Raw genomic sequence first — 19,594 nt, forward strand, 5'->3', positions numbered from 1 at the left:
ACCGCCGCCGCGGGCTCGCGGCTAACCCACTGAGCCCGGGCACGCCTGTCCCTCCGCCCGGCCGGGAGCTCCCCGCGGCCGCGGGCTGCGGGCTCCCCGTGGTCCCCGAGGTGGGTCGGCCGGCCCCCGGCGGCGCGCTGACTGGGCGGGGTGAGAGGAGATGAGGCCTCCGCGCTCATACGCTCCGCGTTAAGTTTCCATCTTCCGCAGGCTGCCGTCCCCCCAGCCCCGGGAGCCTGAGCCAGGGACGCTCCGAGGCTTTTTCACAGCAGATGTCAGCAGAGCTCCCCTGCCTGCTGTCCCAGTGGGGGTCTGGGGGGGGGGGACACAGATGTCACTCTGTCCTCTCAGAGATAGTGTGCCCAGAGGACTTGGACGAAGGATGGCGGGGGTGGGGGAGGGCGGGGGGAGGGGGAGAGACGGCTTGAGTGATTGAGCGGCGCTTGGTCCGCCCTGCGGTGAAGCCCCAGCCCCTTCCTGGCCCTGGAGGGTGATGATCAGCAGAATTTCTGAAGCCCACGGTGGCCCAATGGCTTCCTCCAAGTGACAAATGGCACCGTTGCAACTCGAACGCCTGTGGGTTTCCTCCTCTGAGGCAGAGCTGCCTTCTGCCTTGAGGGTTAGCTGTGACCTGTCCAGTCGTCACTGAAGGCAGTGACGTGCGCCCCCATTCGCTATGAGCGGACTCCCTCCCCCACCGTCGAGTCCCGTGGGCCCGGTTCCCGGGGCTGTGGGACCCCGCTGGCGGAGGGCCACCTGCGGGGGTGGCCGCAGCGCCCCTCCCGCACTGCTGTGACAGAGCTTGTGCTGTACCCCCGCCCTGGACTGTGGACGCTCGGAAGACAGAACGTCCGCCTGATCCGTCTGCTTTCCGGGATCTCACGCGGAGCCAGGCACACGGAACTGCCCCCTAAACAGCGGTCGGAAGGGTGGGGGATCAGCCTGTGCCTTGCTGTGTCTTCCCTGGGTCCTGAGCTCAGGCACTGGGGGAGCTGTCAGCGGTTACAGAAGTTGACTCTGTGGGGCTGCAGCGTCTGAGCACAGGGAAGGAGGTCACCCGAATAAATCATGGCCCTTCAGCGTGTTAAAGGTCCTGTGCTTCACTTCCAGCGAGTGAAGTGATGGAGCGAGTGGGAAGTCCACAGCAAATTTCAGAATGATCTCCGTAGGGATCGTCCAGCACAATTCCCTCATTTTCTCCAACAAGGAGGCCTAGAGAAAATCGTTTCTCAAGTTCCACTGCTAAGCACCCCCACTGACTGCTTGTGAGAAACTCTGCCTTGCAGTCCTGTACACCTTTCACTGTATCACCCTGACTCCCTGTTTATTTGCTTCTTTTAAGAATAGAAATTGCATAGAATTTAAAGAATAGAAATTGATAAACAAGGTAGAAAGTGGGCAGCAGGAGAATGCTTAAGGGACTTGCGTCAGAACATGCAGGTCCTCGTCTTGGTCTCGCCCACCGGCTATCCAGGTGGGACTGACTGACAGAGGGCATTCTTCTGGGCAGGACAAAGGAGACGTGGGTCTCCGTTCCAGTATCTCCTCATTCCTTTCTCTTAAGCTTAAGGTTTCCTGGTGAGTTTTTGTTTGTTGCTTTGTTAGGTCTGCCTTGTCCACTTCGAAACAGAAAGGAAACCAGTCGCGTCTCTTTCCTCCTTCCTTCCCCAGGCTGGGTCTGTTCCCAGGGCAAGTCTGACCCTTGAACTACATCCTCCATGGACCCCCTTCCTCCTCTGATTGCCAGTGAGGACACTGAGGAGGAGGAAGGGGAGGGGTGGGACGATGAGGAGGAGAAAAAAGAGGAGAAAACGGAGAAAGCCAACCACCATCCACTGTCACCAAATGAGCAGGCCAGGCCGCCCAGCTGCATGGCTCCTTGGGGCGCCACTGCCATTGTGGCAAACACGGATGGCACCCCCTGGAGGTGTGCAGCTGCAGCCGCACGCCATGGGCGGCCCTGAAGGTGGTAACACCGGAACAGAGGGCGTTCGTTCCCAGTACAGGGCTGCCTTCCAGATGCCCCCCGCGTGGCCGTCCTTTCCCTCCTTCCCGGAAGGACTGGTGGGGAGTCCACCCTGGAACCGCGTCTGGAGACAGCGCCCTCAGAAGCGGCAGAGTTCCCTCCTGCCAGACACTAGGGTCCCTGAGAACTGAGAGGTGGGCTCTCGGGGGCCTGGGGGCCGACCCCGCCTGACTACTCAGGCCCGCGCTGAGGCTGCGGCTTACTTTCCCCCTTTGACCCCTTAGTCTCCACCCGGGAGGAAACTGCGGCAGAGGGCGCTCGGCTGGCGCCCTTCCCACACAGCAGTTTGCGCGGCCCGCGCCCCGTGGCCGGGTGTCAGACCTCGTGGCCGTGGTCTCGTGGAGCCCAGACCTCCGTCCGCTCCCTCCGCTCTGGCGCTGGCCGCCGGCTGCTGGCCGACGCCCCCATCCCACCCCGGCCAGGCTCAGGGGCGTGGGGCCGAGGAGGGAGGCGGGGCCGGCTCCGGGGGCGTGGCTTCTGCGCTCCCGGAAGTTGTCGGGGCGGGTCTCGGCCTATCAGCAGCCGTGCTCTCGGGCGGCAGGGCCTGGGGCGCTCGCCTGGGCCTGTGTCATCGTGCTGACCCCCCAGACAGTTCCGGCCCAGAGGCAACGTTGTAGCTGGGCCGGCCCGGGGGTCTCCGTGCAACCGCAGGACGCACCTCCGCCACAGGGATGGAGAGGATGACTTAGGGCCTGGAGGGCACGCGTGAGGTCACGGTGGAGAGGGAGTGGGCCTGGGGCCCTGCCTTGTTAGGACCAAGGCGGGGTGTCCAGGCTTAAAGGGGTTCACTCTTGTCTAATTTAAGGCGTAAGAGTGGGAGAGAGGGCGCGGCCGGGAGAGGGGAGGTCACTGGAGTAGTTACCCAGCTCCCAGGGCTTCCTGAGAGGACTCCTGGGGGGCAGCGGCCTAACCCCTCCCCGGCTGTTTTGCTGGCAGCGGTCGCACGGCAGGGCGTTCATTGCAGAAGGACGTCTTTTGGAATAGATGCCTCTGCAATCGGAAGCTTAACGTCAGGCACTTAACTCCAACCCAAAGCTCAGTGTGAAGTGCTGACCCGACCGTTCAGAGCTGCGCAGCACCAGAGACCCACACGTGGGTAGCACACAAGGTAGCTTTTTGTGACGGAGAAAGTGGGAGGCTGGCTGAGAGGCTGCGGAGACGGAAGCCGGGAAGCCAGGGCGAGAGCAGGGGCCCTGGGAAAGCCTCCTGTCGGCCTCCTCCCTTCCAGGAAGGGCGGCCTCTGATGGCCTCCCACCAGAACTGCGAGGGCGGGGGCGCCAGCCAGCCTCCCGCCCGCCGCCCCTTCCCGGAGGAGGGGTGCGATTTATAGCCACGCTGGATGATGGGTCTTAGTTCTGCTTTTTCGTCTCTTGCAGCTCTGAAACGTCATGCCACTCTTCAAGGAATCAAGTCACACTTTACCCAAGAGAACAGTCCTCACCATTGTGATACACAGAAGCGCTGCTGTGTAATTGTGTGGCTGCTCTTTCTGATCAAGTATGAGCAGTGCTCTGAAGTGAAAAGCAAGCGTACGAGAGAGTTGTCGTTGAAATAAATATGTATAAACAGTTTTAAAATCTAGTGATTTTTGTCAGGCTTTGGGGGATTCTTGCTCTTTGTCTCGCAACATAACTGAGGAACGGATGTGAAATTACAGGAGAAGGCCCCAGGGCGCGCCCTGGGTGTGTGGTATCCTCACTTTCAATGCTCTTACGTCCTCCTGTCGTGGAGATTCTAATTTATCTTGCAGTTCAGTTTCCAGGAACTGAACATACTTAATTTTCAGTCTTTTCTTTGGTTCAAATCTTTATTCCATGTCTTCTTATTATAAATACTAGTGCTAGAGAATAAAACGCAACACCGTATTTCACACACACAGAGCTGGCTACTTCAGCTCTGAGGAATGACTGAGAACTTTCGCATCGACATTCATCAGCGATATTGGGCTATAGTTTTCTTGCAGAATCCTATCTGGCTTTTGTATCAGGGTAACGCCGGGCTCATAAAATGAGTTTGAGAGTATTTCTTCCTGTTTAATTTTTTGGGGAAAAATTGGAGAATAATGGGCGTTAATTCTTTTAAAAACGTTTGATAGGATTCACCGTGAAGGCATCCGACCCTGGACTTCCCTTTGTTGGGAGGTCTTTGATTACTGATTATACCCCCTTACTCGTTATTGGTCTGTTGAGATTTCCTGTTTCTTCCTGATTCAGACTTGGCAGGTTGCACGTTTCTAGATATTTATCCATTTCTTGTGGGTTATCCAGTTTGTGGGCATATAATTTTTCATAGTAGTCTCATAATCCTTTGTATTTCTGAGGTATCAGTTTTAACTTCTCCTCTTTCATTTGTAATTTTATTTATTTGAACTTCCTTTTTTTCTTGGTGATTCTAGCTAACATTTGTCAGTATTGTATGTCTTTTCAGAAAACCAGCGTTTAGTTTTGTTGACCTTTTTGACTGTTTTTCTGTTATTTCATTTATCTCTCATTATCTTTATCTGCTTCCTTTGCTAGCTTTGTGCTTGGTTTGTTCTTGTCTGTCTAGTTCCCTGAGCTGTAAAGCTGTTTGAGATTTTTTCTTTTTTCTTAGTGTGGGCATTTACACCGTATGATTCCTTCTTATCACGGCTTTTGCTGTATCTCTTAAATTTTGGTATGTTGTGTTTCCACTTTTGTTCAAGATATTTTTTGATTTCATCTTTGACTTAGTTTTCTGGAGTGTGTGGTTTAATCTCCAAATATCTGTGAATATTCCAGTTTTCCTCCTATGACTGATTTCTAGCTTCCTACCACTGTGGTCAGGAAAGATACTCGTTACGATCTCAGTCTTCTTAAATTTTCCGAGACTTGTCCTGTGACCTGTCGTGCGCGCCCTCCCGGAGGAAGGTCTGTGGCTGCTTGGGAAGAGTGCGCCTTCCGTGCTGTCAGATGGAAAGATCTGTATACGCCTCTTAGGTTCACTGGTCTATGGTATGGTTCAAATGCAACGTTTCCGCATTGATTTTCTGTCTGTGAGCGCCGGTCCTCAGCAGGGTTCTCAGCAGTGGAGGCTAGTGTTAGGAGGCGGACTGGGGCATGCAGGAACACAGCCTGAAGGGCTAGCCGCAGGAGAGCCCAGTGGCATGGGCCAGTGACCGGAGACGGGCCTGGATCTGGGCCCAGGGCAGCTGCAGGGGCCCCCGCTCTCAGAGTGCTGCTCTAGTGGCCGCACTGTCTCCCACCAGCATGCACGCAGCAGTGGACCAGTGATGGGGGCTGGGCTGGAGGTGTGCAGGTGTGCAGATGGGGCTAGTTACAGGTAAGCTCTGTGGTACAGGCCAGCGACAGGAGAGGGGTCGAATCCTGGCCTTGGCTGTCAGAGTGCACTTCTGTGGCCAGAAGATCTTGCCATGGGTGTGCCCTTGGCCATGAGGCTGGTGCTGAGGGTCAGGCTCAGGGCATGCGGTGTGCAGCGAGAGGAGTTAGCCCTGGGCGCAGGGGCTGTAAGCTGGCATCTTGCACTTACACGGCCTCAGAAGCCCGAGCTGGCTGCCTGTGCAGATCCCAGGCTCAGTGGAGGCTGGGTGGGGCTGGGGAGCGAGGACGAGGATAGGGAGGACTTAGGCAGCCGGCATCAGTGACCGTGCATCCGTGGGGCTCAAACCAGCGAGATATGCAGCTGGCCATTGGTTTCTTCCGAGGCGGAGGCTGCTGGGGTCCCTGCAGAGCAGGCCCTGGGAGCCTTGGTCGCTGGGTTGCTGTGCGTTTGATGTTTGATTGCCCTGCTCTTCTCCCGTCGTCCTAGCTGTCTCTAGATACCTCAGCGTGGCCGGCCTGGGCGCATTGAAAGCACAGCAAGACCTTCGCCCCGCGCCCCCAGAGCCAGGGAAGCCAGTTGTTCACCCTAGTCTCCCGTTTTCCATGAGGGGGCCTCTTTGTGGCTGGGAGCTCGCTCTTGGCACAAGCTGTCTGCTTGGGGATGGGCTGATGCAGCAAAAGGGGCCTCCTCCTTCTCGTCTTGTGTGGTCATTCTTGGGCTTTGTCCCTTGTGTTGCTGGGGTTCCTGGAGTGGACTCCAGAGCTCTCACAGAACTGTTTTTATTTGTGGATTGCTGTCTAATTGTCAGTCTTTGTCGGGGAAAGAGGCTGGGTTTCCTACTCCGCCATCTGGGTGACGTCACTCCTCCCCCACTGACGTTTTTAAAGGTTTTTATTGAAGTCTGGTCAGTTGCAGTGTTGTGCTAATTCCTGGCGCACAGCGGAGCGATTCAGCTGTACACATACCCCCTTGGCTCTTGAGTTTGGACCCTCGACGGTGCCCCTCGTGGGCGTCCCCTTCACTCTTCCCTCATGCAGGCTCTGGATTGTAGCTTCCTCTGCTCTGCTTTTTTTCCTCTTAAAATATTCCACCCATTTCCCGTGTTCCAGAATCTGTCCACAATTCTGCTTCATTGATAGCTGACTCTTCCCATGTGTCGCACTCCTTGGGTCTGTTCGTTGATACCTCCTTCTTCTGCTCTCAGGTGAGTGGGATCCGGGGAGGGAAGAGCGGCCATGTACGTTGCATTCGCTTGCCATCTTGAACCTGAAGCAAGGAATTCACTTTTGAATGTCGTCTTGGCTTAACTCAAGAGCCAGCATTTTTGAGCTATATTTTCTAGATTTTGGTTAACCACCCAGCATTCTTCAGGTATCCACCAAGGAGAGGTTGAAAAGCTTCATGAAAGCAGAAAACAATGAGGAACTACAGATTGTAATTATTGTGCTATTAAGATCTTACTGCAGACAGAAAGGAAGTAACTGTTTTAATAGAAAGCACAGTCTATGTGCACAAATACCTTTGAGTCTACGTATAAATGATTGGGTGACTTGTGCACTTGCTTATGTATTGTCCTCTGGCACATACGTTTATGAAGGCAGGGATTCCTGCCTGTCTTGTTCATCTTCTATTCCCAGCTCCTGTCATGAACTAGGGGCTCAATCAGCATTAATTACGTGAATGAATGAGTAAATTTCTCACACACACGCACGCACACACACGCACACACACGCGCACACACACACACACACACACACACACACAGCTTCTGGCTTATTACCAAAAAGTGTTCCATGTAGAGAAATTCGGACCTATGAGAACATTCAGTTTTGGGTCGGCTTTCCCCCTGCGAGCCAGACCATAACTGTACACCGTTGTAAAAGGCATTTTCTCAGTTCTTTTGAAGGTTGTCTTCATTTTCAACTGTTTTACCGTCCGAGTTAACTCTCCCTTTCCATACTGTGTGCAGACTTTCAATTTTATGAGCAGGTTGGAAGATGAATTTTAAGGACACTGAAAACTGTGCTTTGAGTATATAAAGAGGAAAGCACTGAAATTTTCTTTGTACAGTTCTTAATGCTTTGGAATCCTCATGGCAATTTAACAATTATTATTTAAGCAGATGTAAGAAGTCATGAGATTTTTGGATGTATCTGAGACAGATGTAATGCAATAATTATGGGGCTGCAGCACCCAGTATGTTAAGCGTGATGTGACGCATTCTGCTCGTTCACCTTAGGTAATCCCTTTAAGGAACACATGTGACCCGGGGTTGTTAATCCTCACAACATTCTTGGGAACTAAATATGGAGCTTGAAGGTAATAAATGTGTCAGATCTTAAATAATTTGCCATAAAAGAAAAGGACTAAAATCCAGGGGAATGGAAGATTTTAGTGCAAATATTATGAATTTCTGTGAAAATACCTGAATTTCTGCCAGTCCTTTCTGTCAAGTAAACGTTTAACATCTTTTCTATGACTTTCACCTTCTGTCACGGCCAGGTTCAGTGAGCCTCTTCTAGGGCTCCAGCAGAGGGTCTGAGCCCCTTGGAGACTCCAAAGGGATGCCTGCCCTCTGAGGGCTGAAGCAGCTGCGCAGGAAGTCGGGCTTCACTGGAAATGACGTGGGGAGAGGGCGGGAGTGCGGTGCACAGGGAGGCGCTGGGGGCTCGGGCCCCCTCAGTCTCCCTGGGGCCTCTCGTGGCTTCTCGCTCCCTCTGTCCACCCCTTCCCTCTTTTCAGGCTCCGTGTCAGCACCACGGAGGGGACGCTGGGGTGGGAGAGGGGCCGAGCGCTGAGACGCCAGAATAGAGGAGGCAGAAGAGGACGGCTTGGTTCTCGAGCTGTCCGGCACCTTCTCTCTCACTCTGCTCTCTACTGGCCCTTTTCCTTCAGCTGCACTGCCAGCCTTTGCAAGTGCGACCACCGAGGCCCTTTAAAACAGCATTAAAGATCCAGTTACTGGAAGTCCGTCTGTCCCCGCAAATAGGTGCGCGAGGTGAGCAGGGTGCCCAGTCCCTGGCCGCAGGAGGACCCTGCGTGGGGAAGGCAGTCGTGCCCCCGCCAGTTGCCCTGTCACCCTGCACCCATCAAGGGCTTCCTCGTCCTGCGGGTGAGCAGTGGAGTTAGACCAGACCACCCGAGCCAGACGGTCAGGGCGAGAGAAGGCCTCGCTGAGATTAGGAGCCCGCCAGGCAAGGAGATAAAGCTGCAACTAGAAAGTGCTTCACACGTAGTCACTGTGCCGCAGCCCAGAGGACAGTCTTAGCACGTAAGCGGTGGGGCTGTGGCTGCAGGGTTGGCATTTGCTGCTAGTGTTTCTAAAAATGGTGTAATTTCGAGTCAGAAAACAACTACGTGTGTCCGAAATGAATAACAGAGAAGTGAAGTTGTGAGCAAGAGGACCGCAGCCCAGTCAGCAGCATATTAAGTAGAGCATTTTCTGATTCTGGGCCAGATATGTTTTTAAATTATTTTACAAGCAATTTCTCACATAATCTCACAAAGCTCCTATAAAGCAGCAGGGAAATTGCTCGCACCCTCATTTGTCCTGCGGGCCAGCTGAGGGCCTGCCTGGGTCACCCGACAACTGTCTCCATCTCTGGGACAAGGTCTACCTGCTCACCCAGGTTGGGAGCCTGCTCATTTCTGCATCATTTAAATCGTCTCCCATTTCTGGGCGGTAGCCCCCACTTCCTTCCAGGTATCACACTTTTTCCCCTCCTTCCCTCTGCGTCCTCACCAGCACCCGTGCGGGGGCCTCGTTCTCGGTCAGCTGTCCAGAGCCCCCTCTGGAGGTTCTGCTTCCCATCCGGTTCCTGCAGCCGCACGTCTGTTCAACACCACTTTCATTCCTCCCCACCACGTCATTTCCTGACGCCCTTGCGGTGCCTGGCGCCCAGCGGGTGTGGAATGAACCTGCGGTAAACAGGGTCCTGCACCATACACCTGAGCTCCGCAGTCTGGCTTCCAGAGGTCTCCCCACATCTCCTGTCCCCACTGGCCTCACCGAGGCAGCCCCGGCGGGCTCCCCCCACGCCCCACGCACTGCCCTTCATCTCCCCCTACCCCCCATCCCCACCAGCTCTCCCTCCTCATTCCTTAGAAGTCTGTCCCAGCGTGGGACCTCATCGCAAATTGTCTTCCCAGGCACCCTGTTCCTTTGGCCTTAATCTTGTGACATCAACGAGATGCTAAGTCACTGGAGGGAGAGGACTAACGTTCTCTCCTCCCAGACCCCTTATTTACTCGGAAGAGTGCCATGGTGAATGCACAGCACGTTTCGACAAGCTCATCCAGACCAGGAGATTAGAACCCAGGTCTCCAATTCTCTGTCCCCAAAGCCGCTGTTCTAGAAGTTGCAGCACTTACGTGTTTTCTACTTTTAGTCAGACGACACGACAGTTCAGTTAGTCAGGGAAAGTCAGAACAATGTCTTCTCGCTGGACACTCAAGGAAACTGGCTTGGCTTCAGTTGTTCTTAGAACCTTGTTTGACCACATTTGGAAAAGGGGGTTATTCAGATTCAAAATCACTTCTTATACTTACAAGGTGTTTGAGGTTTTTTGTTTTGTTTTGTTTTGTTTTTTTTAAGTGACTGAAATGGAAACATGTTCCTCCTTGGTCTGACTGTGAGTAAAAACCATCTCAATGTTAATGTTGGCCACCTTCTAGCTCTGAGCACCTGGAAGTCGAGGTGATCTGGTCTGGCTTTATTTTATCATTCACGGTTTTCATTTCAGTCTGTATGGGATAATTTTGAATACTTGTGGAGTCACATGGTTCCACACTTAGCCCCTTGGTGTATAAATAGAACACTATCTGAACAATAATTTTAACTGCGTGACTAATCCAGCGGAGAGGTGAGGCCACTCCTCGTTAGCCGAGTGGATTATTCAGCCACACTGTAGGGTGGGTGGCAGCTTCCCCACCGCCCTGCTGGCCATTTCCCTTTGCTTTCACCCAGCTGCTGGCTGCCGGGCCTGGGCCCTTCTCCTGAAGGCCCCGCTTCTGTTCCTCAGCTCACCTACGCCCGAGGCAGGAGGGTGTGCTGCTCTGCACCTCCTCCAGCAGGATTCAGAATAAAGCCTGTGCGGTGGGGTCCTGAGTGGCACCAGGGCCCCCGCGGGAAACCAGCCGGCTTCCTTGGGTAGTAACTCCTTCCTGGCCTCGCCACGTTTCCTCCCAATGTTGAAAAGTTCCCTGCAGTGGGTTTTGGCTGCCCCCCCCCACCACCCCAGGCTGTGTTCTCTGCCCTCTGGACGAGGTGTCTGGGACTGTAGTTAGAACCTAGTAAATCCCTGTTAGGGGCTGGAGCCAGGCCTCCCGTGGAAGAGGTCGCAGCTGACGACCGAGTGTTTGGGCTGCTCCTGCCCTGATGGCCAGACCTCTGTGCCTCCTCTGTCCCCGAGCTCCAGTGTCCCCTGGCCGCTGTGCCTTGTCAGGAGGGCCGGTACTTAGGAGCTGCCTTCACGGGCTCTCTGTACTCTCTGTGCTTCCATGCAGCTGGAAGCAGGTCACAGAGCCTGGCGCCCCGTCCCGGCTGTGACGAGGGTGGGACTGAGCCTGCGAGGGGGGCAGCGGTGACCGTTACCACGCGCTGAGGACCAGTGTCTCGCCCGACACGCGTTGCTGCCGGTCATGCGTTTCCTGCTTCATTCCCCCGGAGCACTCATGAGGGAGGGACGTCCCCCCCTTCACAACTGCAGAAGCAAGGTCAGTAGGTGAGGTGCTCTGCAGGGATTTATAACAAGTATGTAGAGGGTGGAATTCAAATCCAGGGCCGCACGAAGCCAAGCTCATACGCTTGTCTATTAAGACTGCTGACTTTCAACAGGATTTCGGATTTCTTTCTTCCCACAGCTACCTTTTTTTTTTTTTTAAGACTCAGGAGTTAAAGTGTGTGGGTCACATAAGCATGAGTTTGTCTCATTTGCATCATATCTTTGTCCAGCATAGTGTCTTTTTTTTTTTTTTTAACATTTCCGAAGCCCTGGGGCAGTGCTGTGCAAGGTCAGCCCACAGCAAAGACGGACTGAACGAGGCTGGAGCCACGTTCCACAAACACTGAGGTGGGAGAGACAGTAGATCCCAGCTCAGACTCTGCCCCAGAATCTGGTCCCACGGGCAAAACCACGGCCTCCGTGGACGCGGCCACGCCTGCACCTGTTGCCTGCAAATAGCGGTTCAGAGACCGCCCTCCCTAAGCGGACGTCCAGCGCTGTATAAACATTTCTTTTTTAGCACCAGTTCTCAGCTGCTACGTCCCTTGGTTTATCACTGGTTTCCTGAGAAAATAACCCGTCTCCGTTCTCCAGCCACGGGATGATGACTCAGGCCAGGGATCGGGCCATTTCCGGGCAGGCGCTGGCCCCTGGCCCCGTCCTGTTAGAGAGGTGCTCCTTCCAGCTCCCGCGGCTCACGCGAGCCCTCCTGGTCCGCTCCCCCTGCCCGCTCTTGCCTCTGTGGTTGCCGGAGTGACCGTAAAAATATTACTCCCCATGCTCTGGGAACAAAACGTCCGTGCACTTTACTATTGTTTTCATTTAAAACCTTAAGTGTTTAATGTAACTCCAGCCTGGAAGAAATTCCCTTCCTGGCAGACGAGGCCCTTGGAAAAGCAGAGCCACAAGACGGGCGCGGGGGGGCCCAGGGGCCGCAGCGACACGAGGCTCGCGGGGAGGCCGCCGGGCGGGCGAAGGGGAGCGTGGCGCTCGCTCTGCTCGGAGGTGCAGGGAGACGCGAAGAAGCCTCGCAGCGCCTGGTGCCGTCACGCGCTGCCCGGCGGCGGGTGCGCTGCTTGAGTGGCGCCCCAGCCCCAGATTCACGTGCACCCGGAGCCTCGCGGTGTGACCTTGGCTGGAAATGGAATCTCTGCAGATACAACTACTGAGGGGCCCCACGGGGGGGGGGGTCACTCTGGGTTTGGGGCGGGCTCTAGGTCCAGCTCTCACAAGGAGAGGGGAGCTCAGGCAGGCGCCCGCGCAGAGGCCGCTGAAGGCAGGCGGGGCCGGCGATCCGCGCCGCGGGGCACGGGGGCTGCAAGAGGCCGGGGCGGCCTCCTCAGAGCCTCGGGGGGGGGGGGGCGGCCCTCCTGCAACCCTGATTCCGCACCCCCGGCCTCCACAACTGCGAGAGAAGAAACCTCTGTCGTTGAGACCCCCCCGGTTGGCGGCAGTTGGCCCTGGCGGCCTTAGACGCCAGGGCAGCGGGGCGCGGGGTCAGTTAGTGCCCCCGTTACTGCGCGGGCGGAGGGCGCGGCGCCGCCCCCCAGGCGGGCGGAAGGGTCAGCCTCCTACCGCGACGATGGTAAAGGAGGGCTCTCTTAGCCTGTTTGGAAGAATTCTTCTCCGCTTTGGCACATTTTTTTCCCTCTGCATTTACAGCTGCTCAGCGATGCAGGTGTAGGAGGAAGAAAAGCAACTGGGAGTTCGGCTGAAGAGGGGCCGAGACTCCTGCTGGGGAGAGGACTGTCTGGGTTGTGCAGATGAGGGCTCCAGAGCTTAGTCTGGGTCAAAAACGTCTTCTTAAAAAGAAGAGCTAAGTCACCTGGCATGAGAAAGCGAGAAGAACCTGGAGTCCTTTCACAGTCGGCCCTTGGAAAGCAAGAGAGGGGATCTTGGATAAACAGAAGGGGGCGTAGAAAAATGTCAAGGGAGAGCGAGTAGGAAAGAGGGAGGGAAGGGACGGAGAGGCAATGGTGGGGGAGGGGAGAGAAGGGGGGAGGACCGGGGAGGGACCACGGGGGGAGGGGCCGCGGGGTGGGGAGAGGCTTTGTCCCGACTGCCTTCTAACTGCAGTGTTTAGACCATTTACGTTTAACGTAATTTGAGACAAGTTTGGGTTTAAATCACCATCTTGCTATCTGTTTTCTGTTTCTCATTTCTCCTTTGCTTCTGTCTTCCTCTTTCATGCCTTCCTTTAGATTAATTTTGATTATTATATTTTCTTTCTTTTTTTGCCTATTAGTTATGCCTCCATTTAATTATTTATTATTATTATTATTGTTGTTGTTGTTGTTGTTATTGTTATTTGTGTGTGTGTGTGTGCTTGCTCTAGAAGTGAAAAGGTATCTCTTTAACACACCTCAGATCAAACCTTTGGACAGTATCCTAGCACCTCATTCTCAGGAGAAGGACCTTGGAAGAGAACACTTCCATTTCCCCCACTCACTGTCTATGGTCATCAAATGTCTCACGTAACATTATAACATGTTATAAACGCCACAATACCTTGCTCTTAGTTTTGCTTTAAGTAGTCAACTATCATGTAAAGAAATTTAAAAATGAGAAAAATAAGAAAAAAAAATTTCTTATTACACAAAAAATCAGATCACATCACTTCCTTGCTTGAAACCTTTCAGCAGTTTCTGGTCACACTGGGAATTACATGCAAACTCAGCCTGTCCCACAACTTAAATCTAGTTGGAGGGAGGGGACGTTGCAGCATCTAGTTCCACGCCCGTTTCAAGCACCGTTCTCAAGAAATGGTGGCTGGTTTCATTATTAACTTGCTTTCTCCCAGTGGAATTTACATACCCAAAAGAGGAGTAATTACCCTAAATGTGTGCCTCCCCCCAAAATCCTTACTTCCTTCTCTCTTTTCTTCTCTCTTCCCCTCTTTGCTGTGGCCTTTCAGGAAACAACCATCCTCACAGAAACCGCTCTACCACCTGTATGTGCAGGATTTTTGTGGGAGAATACATATGACCTTTCAGACTTGTGATGTTCCTCTTACAACTGTCTTGTGTTTTTGATAAGGTGTTTTGAAAAAGGCAGAGATTTTCTTCAAGTCATTTGCCCCCCCCCCCTTTTTTAAAGGCTGCTCTCTTCAGGGTCAGGGCTCCGTTTTCTGGTGGGAGGGACTGGCGGTTCCCTCCTTCAGAACCTGAATTTAATTGTCCCGTGACTGCAAAGAAACAACCATCTTCACAGAAACCGCTCTACCACCTGTATGTGCAGGATTTTTGTGGGAGAATACATATGACCTTTCGGACTTGTGATGTTCCTCTTACAACTGTCTTGTGTTTTTGATAAGGTGTTTTGAAAAAGGCAGAGATTTTCTTCAAGTCATTTGCCCCCCCCCCCCCTTTTTTAAAGGCTGCTCTCTTCAGGGTCAGGGCTCCGTTTTCTGGTGGGAGGGACTGGCGGTTCCCTCCTTCAGAACCTGAATTTAATTGTCCCGTGACTGCTACTGGGCAGAGCCATCAGCACACGTCTCTCTTAGCAGTTCAGTGAACAGCCCGGTAACTTCCCTTTCCTCGTGGCTCTAAAATGACGGCTTCTTATCCAAAACCGCGTCTTCGTCTGCTCCAGGCGAGGCACCCACCAGTCCACGTGTGGGTGATTGCAGTTGCGCGTCGGCACTGACTGACCTAGTCTGACATCTCCGCGGGGCTGCTAGCCCTCCCAGCTCAGTCCGCAGGCCGCACTGCTGGGCGTGGCACTGCCCCTCGTGGTCTCTCTCTCTCTGTCCCGCTGAGGAAGAGCACTGATGTCCTCGACCTACATGACCTGCTCTTCCTTCTGAACAGCCCCCATACTACCCATTCCAGGAAGTGATTTGTTCCCTTCGTGGCTCATTCATTCCCTCTGTCAATCAGCGTCCACTGACCCCTGCCGACGCATCAGGCACTGGGAACTGGGATGCTCTGAGTCCAATGAACTAGGTCAGTTCCAACAACCTGTTGGCCTTTTGGCGGGTTATAATGGATGTTCAAACTTGGTTCTGCCTGTTCTAATTTTAATACCAACTTTTCTTTTTTATTATTATTTTTTGGAGGGGGGTATAATTAGATTTATTTATTCAATGGAGGGACTGGAGAATGACCCCAGGACCTTGTGCATGCTAAACACGTGCTCTACCACTGAGCTCCACCCTCCCCCTGCCTGTTGTAATTATGAGAACTGGATGAAAAGCTCGGGCCAGGCCCTGTCTCTCTCTCCATGGATGATGCCACATGGTAACGATGCTCCTGCGTGGTGGTTCTGCAGCCCTCATGTCAGCCTGTAGACCTGTCCTGCTCGGTCTGCTTGGACCCCTGGTTTCCAGTGCTCTCCGTCCCCTGGGCCTGTGGCTATTTCATCAGCACATTTTACTAAACATCAGACACACCCTTCTCCCAGAAGCCCAGCTGGAGCTCACACAGTGTGTGGAGCCAGCGTTCCTCACGCCATCTCAGACTCTCTACGAAGAGGCTTCAGTTCTGCATCGTTGTTCCACAACCTGCCCCCTTGGTCCTCTCTGGTCTCCCTCTCTCTTTAGACTGAGCCCCCAGGCCTTTCATCTTTCTCTCCTATTTTCTGTCTCTGTCTTTTTGTTCTACCTCTAGGAACTCTTTTCAGTTTTCACTTACAAAGATTCTATTGCAGCTTTTACCTTGGTTACCATTTTGAATTTCTAGAACTCTTGCTTGCCATCTCGTGACTCCTTTTTCATAGAATCCTGTTCTTGTTTCAGGGGCACAACCTCTTACCATTTCTGCAGTGAGAGTCACTGTTGCCTTTGCCATTGTGTAGCCTAATTCTGCACCCTGTGTTTTCTTTCTTGAAGTCCTTTTTAAAAAAAAAAATCCTGTTTATTCTAGTTTCTCTTTCTCATGTCAGTGGCTTTCCTAAAAGATTTGCTTATCACAAGCTTTGAATTCCTACTTAGGACCAAAGTCTAGGGTAAGTTAGGGGTCGAGCTCAAACTTCTGTAACACAGAGGCCCCCGAATGTGTCTCTCTCAGAGGCAGACTGGAAGTGAGTGGTTCCAGTTGGCGGGCAGCCCTTCTCTATGAGGTGTTAGGGTCCAGCCAAAGGAGAGCGTGGCAGTCAGTCAGCCCACCCAGCACTTGGGGCGCCCCAGCAGAGAGGAGCTGGGGAACAGAGGGGCCAGACAGAGCAAGAGGTCTCAGAGGAGGAGAGAGGGGAGAGTGAGCAGGGCTGGTGGCAGCTGGGAGCACGGGCAGGAGATGGTCAGACATCCCACGGGAGGCTCACGGGGCAGAGCTTCCAGCCCCCGGGGAGCCTAACAGAGGTGAGGCTCAGCATCAGTCCCAGGAGGACATGGCGTCAGAACAGGACTCGGAGCAGGGCCCGGGGTGTTGGGCCCAGAACGACCTAGAACCTTACTGCCTGCAGGTGAGTGCTCTTGTCTCAGGCTCTGAGATGGACTGAACGGCTGTGTCCTCTCCAAATCCGTGTGCTGAAACCCCAGCCCTCACCATGATGGTGTTAGGAGCAGGGGCCTTTGGGAGGTGATTAGGTCATGAGGGTGGTGCCCCCATGGATGGGATTAGTGCCCTTTAAGGAGACCCCAGAGAACTCCCTTGCTCCTTCCCGCTGTGTGAAGACGCAGTGAGAAGAGGGCAGCCTGCAAACCAGGAGGAGGGCCCTCAGAGATACCGGGTTTGCTGGTGCCTTGATCTTGGACCTCAGCCTCCAGAACTGGGAGAAATAAACATTTGTTGTTAAAGGCGCTCAGCCGCCTGAATTGACTGAGACAGGCTCAGGCTCAGGCTGATGAGGGAAGCAGGGAAGGGGCCCGGCATCTGTGTGGGGCTAACTGACTGCCTGGGGGGCTGTGGTTCCCTAAGTAATAGGTCGTTGTTGCTGCTGCATTGACTTTCGATGTTTGGAAACGAGGAGGATTCTTTTTCTCTATCTAAAGATATTTTATACTGAACAGATTAAGATTGATGAGCAAATAATTAAAATGCATTATAAGGATATGCAAATTGGATTAGTAGAGACTGGAAAAGAAATTAAAAAAATGAAGCCAGAGAAAGAAGACTGGCCATTTTTTCACGTGCTTTATTAAGAACAAAAGAGTAATTTCCATATACGGGGAAAGAAAAAACGTAAAATGAAAACTAATTGACTAAGCAAAATACTTTCTAGGACATGGAATATAAACGCGAGTCTTACAGGAGCCAAAGTGGGGCAGCGCAGCAGGAGAAACGTGAGGGCTGCTGCGAGGCGGCAGGTAACGTGAGAAAACTGAGGCAGGGTTCCCGGGGAAAACTGAAAGACTCAATATCCTAGTAATGAGATATGGAAAGGAAAATCTTTTTACTGATTAGGTAAATTTTACATGATACCTGCAGGACAGAGACGTTAAAAAGCTCTCTACTTATCTCTCCATCCATCTGTGTATCTACAGTGGAACAGCACTATGTGTTTTTACTTTGAGGGTATAAATTGATTCTAAAGTAAAGAAAATCATCTGAGTCATTTGTATCCACAGTCCTGTTTATTTACAGCTTGAGGTACTAAGCAAGCATCGATTCCGTTTCAGAGACTTTGTGGAGCAGAAGTTTGGACATTTAACAAAAATGATGTTGCATATTTATGAAAAGAATAATCTAGATGTCGTTAGACTGATAAACATAACCCCCGTATCTGGAAAGAGGCTGGAAGAAAATAATTGGGTACCTACTTTATAAATATTTTACCAAGAACAGTAGTAAACAGCATGGCTTCACAAAGAACAGATCCTGTCAAACTAAACTAATCTCCTCCTATGACAGACGGACAAGTCTGCTGGGTTGAGGGAAGGAATAGAGATTAGCTATCAGGACTTCAGCAAGGGTTTTGATCTCTGCTTGGGAAGCAAGTAAATCAGATAGTTTTGGGTAGTGATAAACAGCTGAAAAGGAGAGAAAGCCGAGGAATGAGGAGCAGAGTGGTGGGTGAGAGCCAGTGCCAGAGACGTGGTGGTCAGGGAGGGCGCCTGGGGGACGGTGCTTCAGCTGAGATCTGAACAGTGACAAGGAGACAACCGTGTGTCCATCCAGGGGACAGTGCCCACGGAGGGCTAGTGGGTGACCTTGGCCTGTTCCATGGGTGGAGAGAAGGCCAGTGGGGTGGGACTGCAGTGAACAAAGTGCATGCCGTGAGGAGTCAGGAAGGACGGAGATGCCGGACCTTGAGGGTATGTGACAGAGGGTGAGGGCAGTGGGAAGAGGGCTGAGGACTTGGGACAGGGGACGATGTGGTCTGACTACGTCTGTAAAAGGTTCCGCGGCTGCTGTGCCCGGTGGGGCCGAGTGAGCCAGAGGGCAAGCAGAGAGAGGTGCTGGGTAGAGCGGAGGGTGGGGCTCGGCCGGGGATGCGGGCCATGGGCACAGTTAGGAGCGCCAGATCTGGAATCTCCTTACAGGGAGGACTTGGCAATGGATGAGATGTAGGGAGTGAGAAGAGAGAGTTGATCTGAGGCTGATTCCACAGGTCTTTGATCTGATCAACTGTGCACCATAACCAGAGATGCCAGAAGACTCAAGAAGGAGGAGTCCAGGGAAGAAATTTGGGAGTTGTCAGCTCTGTGTGGGATACGTCAAATTTGACTCCCTCCTGTCCCTCCATACGGAGGGCTCAGTACGTGGTTGGATGTAACTCCAGACTTTAGGTGGGGAGCTTGGCATTGGAGACGAACCATTTAGAAGTCACGGCACAGAGGTGATAATGAGATGACCTCACTGAGATCTCTATTTGGCGATTAAGCAAATGATGTCCTGACTTGATGACATAAAATTTATTTCTTTGCTTAAGGGATGGTAGGCATTCTTGAGACCATCCTCTTAACCATAAAATTGTAAAATTATGCACATATATAATAGGAAAAGTCAGTTGTACTGAGCTTGAGGCCAGATCTGCTGGTTGCCTGCCCAGTGTTCACGTTCATCTTCTTTCTTACCAACAGAGCCCTGATTTTGTTGAGGGCTGCAATGTAACCAGCTAAAAGCTGGATTTCATAGCCTCTCATATAAAGAGAGGTGACTAAATTCTGGCCAATGAGACAAGTGAAAGTTATTTGTGGGGATTCCAGGAAAGCTTCTTAAATGGTAGATTAACTCATATGGCTTTTGTCCTGCTGTACACCCTCATTCCCATCTGGAACTTGGACCTGATGGCTGGTACTGAGCAGCCATTTTGCAACAATGAGACTTGATTTCATGAACTAAGGATGGTGGAGCTGAAAGATGGAAGGAGGATGGCACATTAATAACATCACAGGGCCACGGCATGACTTTTGGACTGCCTAATTTTAACCAGTGTTACACATGGGAAATGATCCCCTATGTCGCTTAAGATCCTGCTTTTTAGGTCTTTATTACTTGCAACCAAAAAAAAAAAAAAAATTCTATAAGATAATGAGATGCTGATGGGAAAGTTAGTGCATTTGTGTCCCAGATGAGAACTTCCCAAAGAGACTCTTCATGTTAGAAATAAGCATGGAAAAATTAGAAAAATCCTTATTTTTGAAGTTGTTGCACTAAACATAACA

At 52.4% G+C, this 19,594-nt stretch overlaps 1 long non-coding RNA gene across 1 annotated transcript; it reads left to right on the forward strand.

Annotated features, from left to right (window-relative positions):
* Positions 1–2,576: 2,576 nt before the first annotated feature.
* Positions 2,577–3,597, forward strand: LOC116667302. Its single transcript, XR_004324168.1, has 2 exons — positions 2,577–3,134; positions 3,403–3,597. It is a non-coding gene; the product is annotated as an uncharacterized LOC116667302 (long non-coding RNA).
* Positions 3,598–19,594: the final 15,997 nt, after the last annotated feature.

Source organism: Camelus ferus, chromosome 11, assembly GCF_009834535.1.
Source record: "Camelus ferus isolate YT-003-E chromosome 11, BCGSAC_Cfer_1.0, whole genome shotgun sequence".
Taxonomy (NCBI): domain Eukaryota; kingdom Metazoa; phylum Chordata; class Mammalia; order Artiodactyla; family Camelidae; genus Camelus; species Camelus ferus.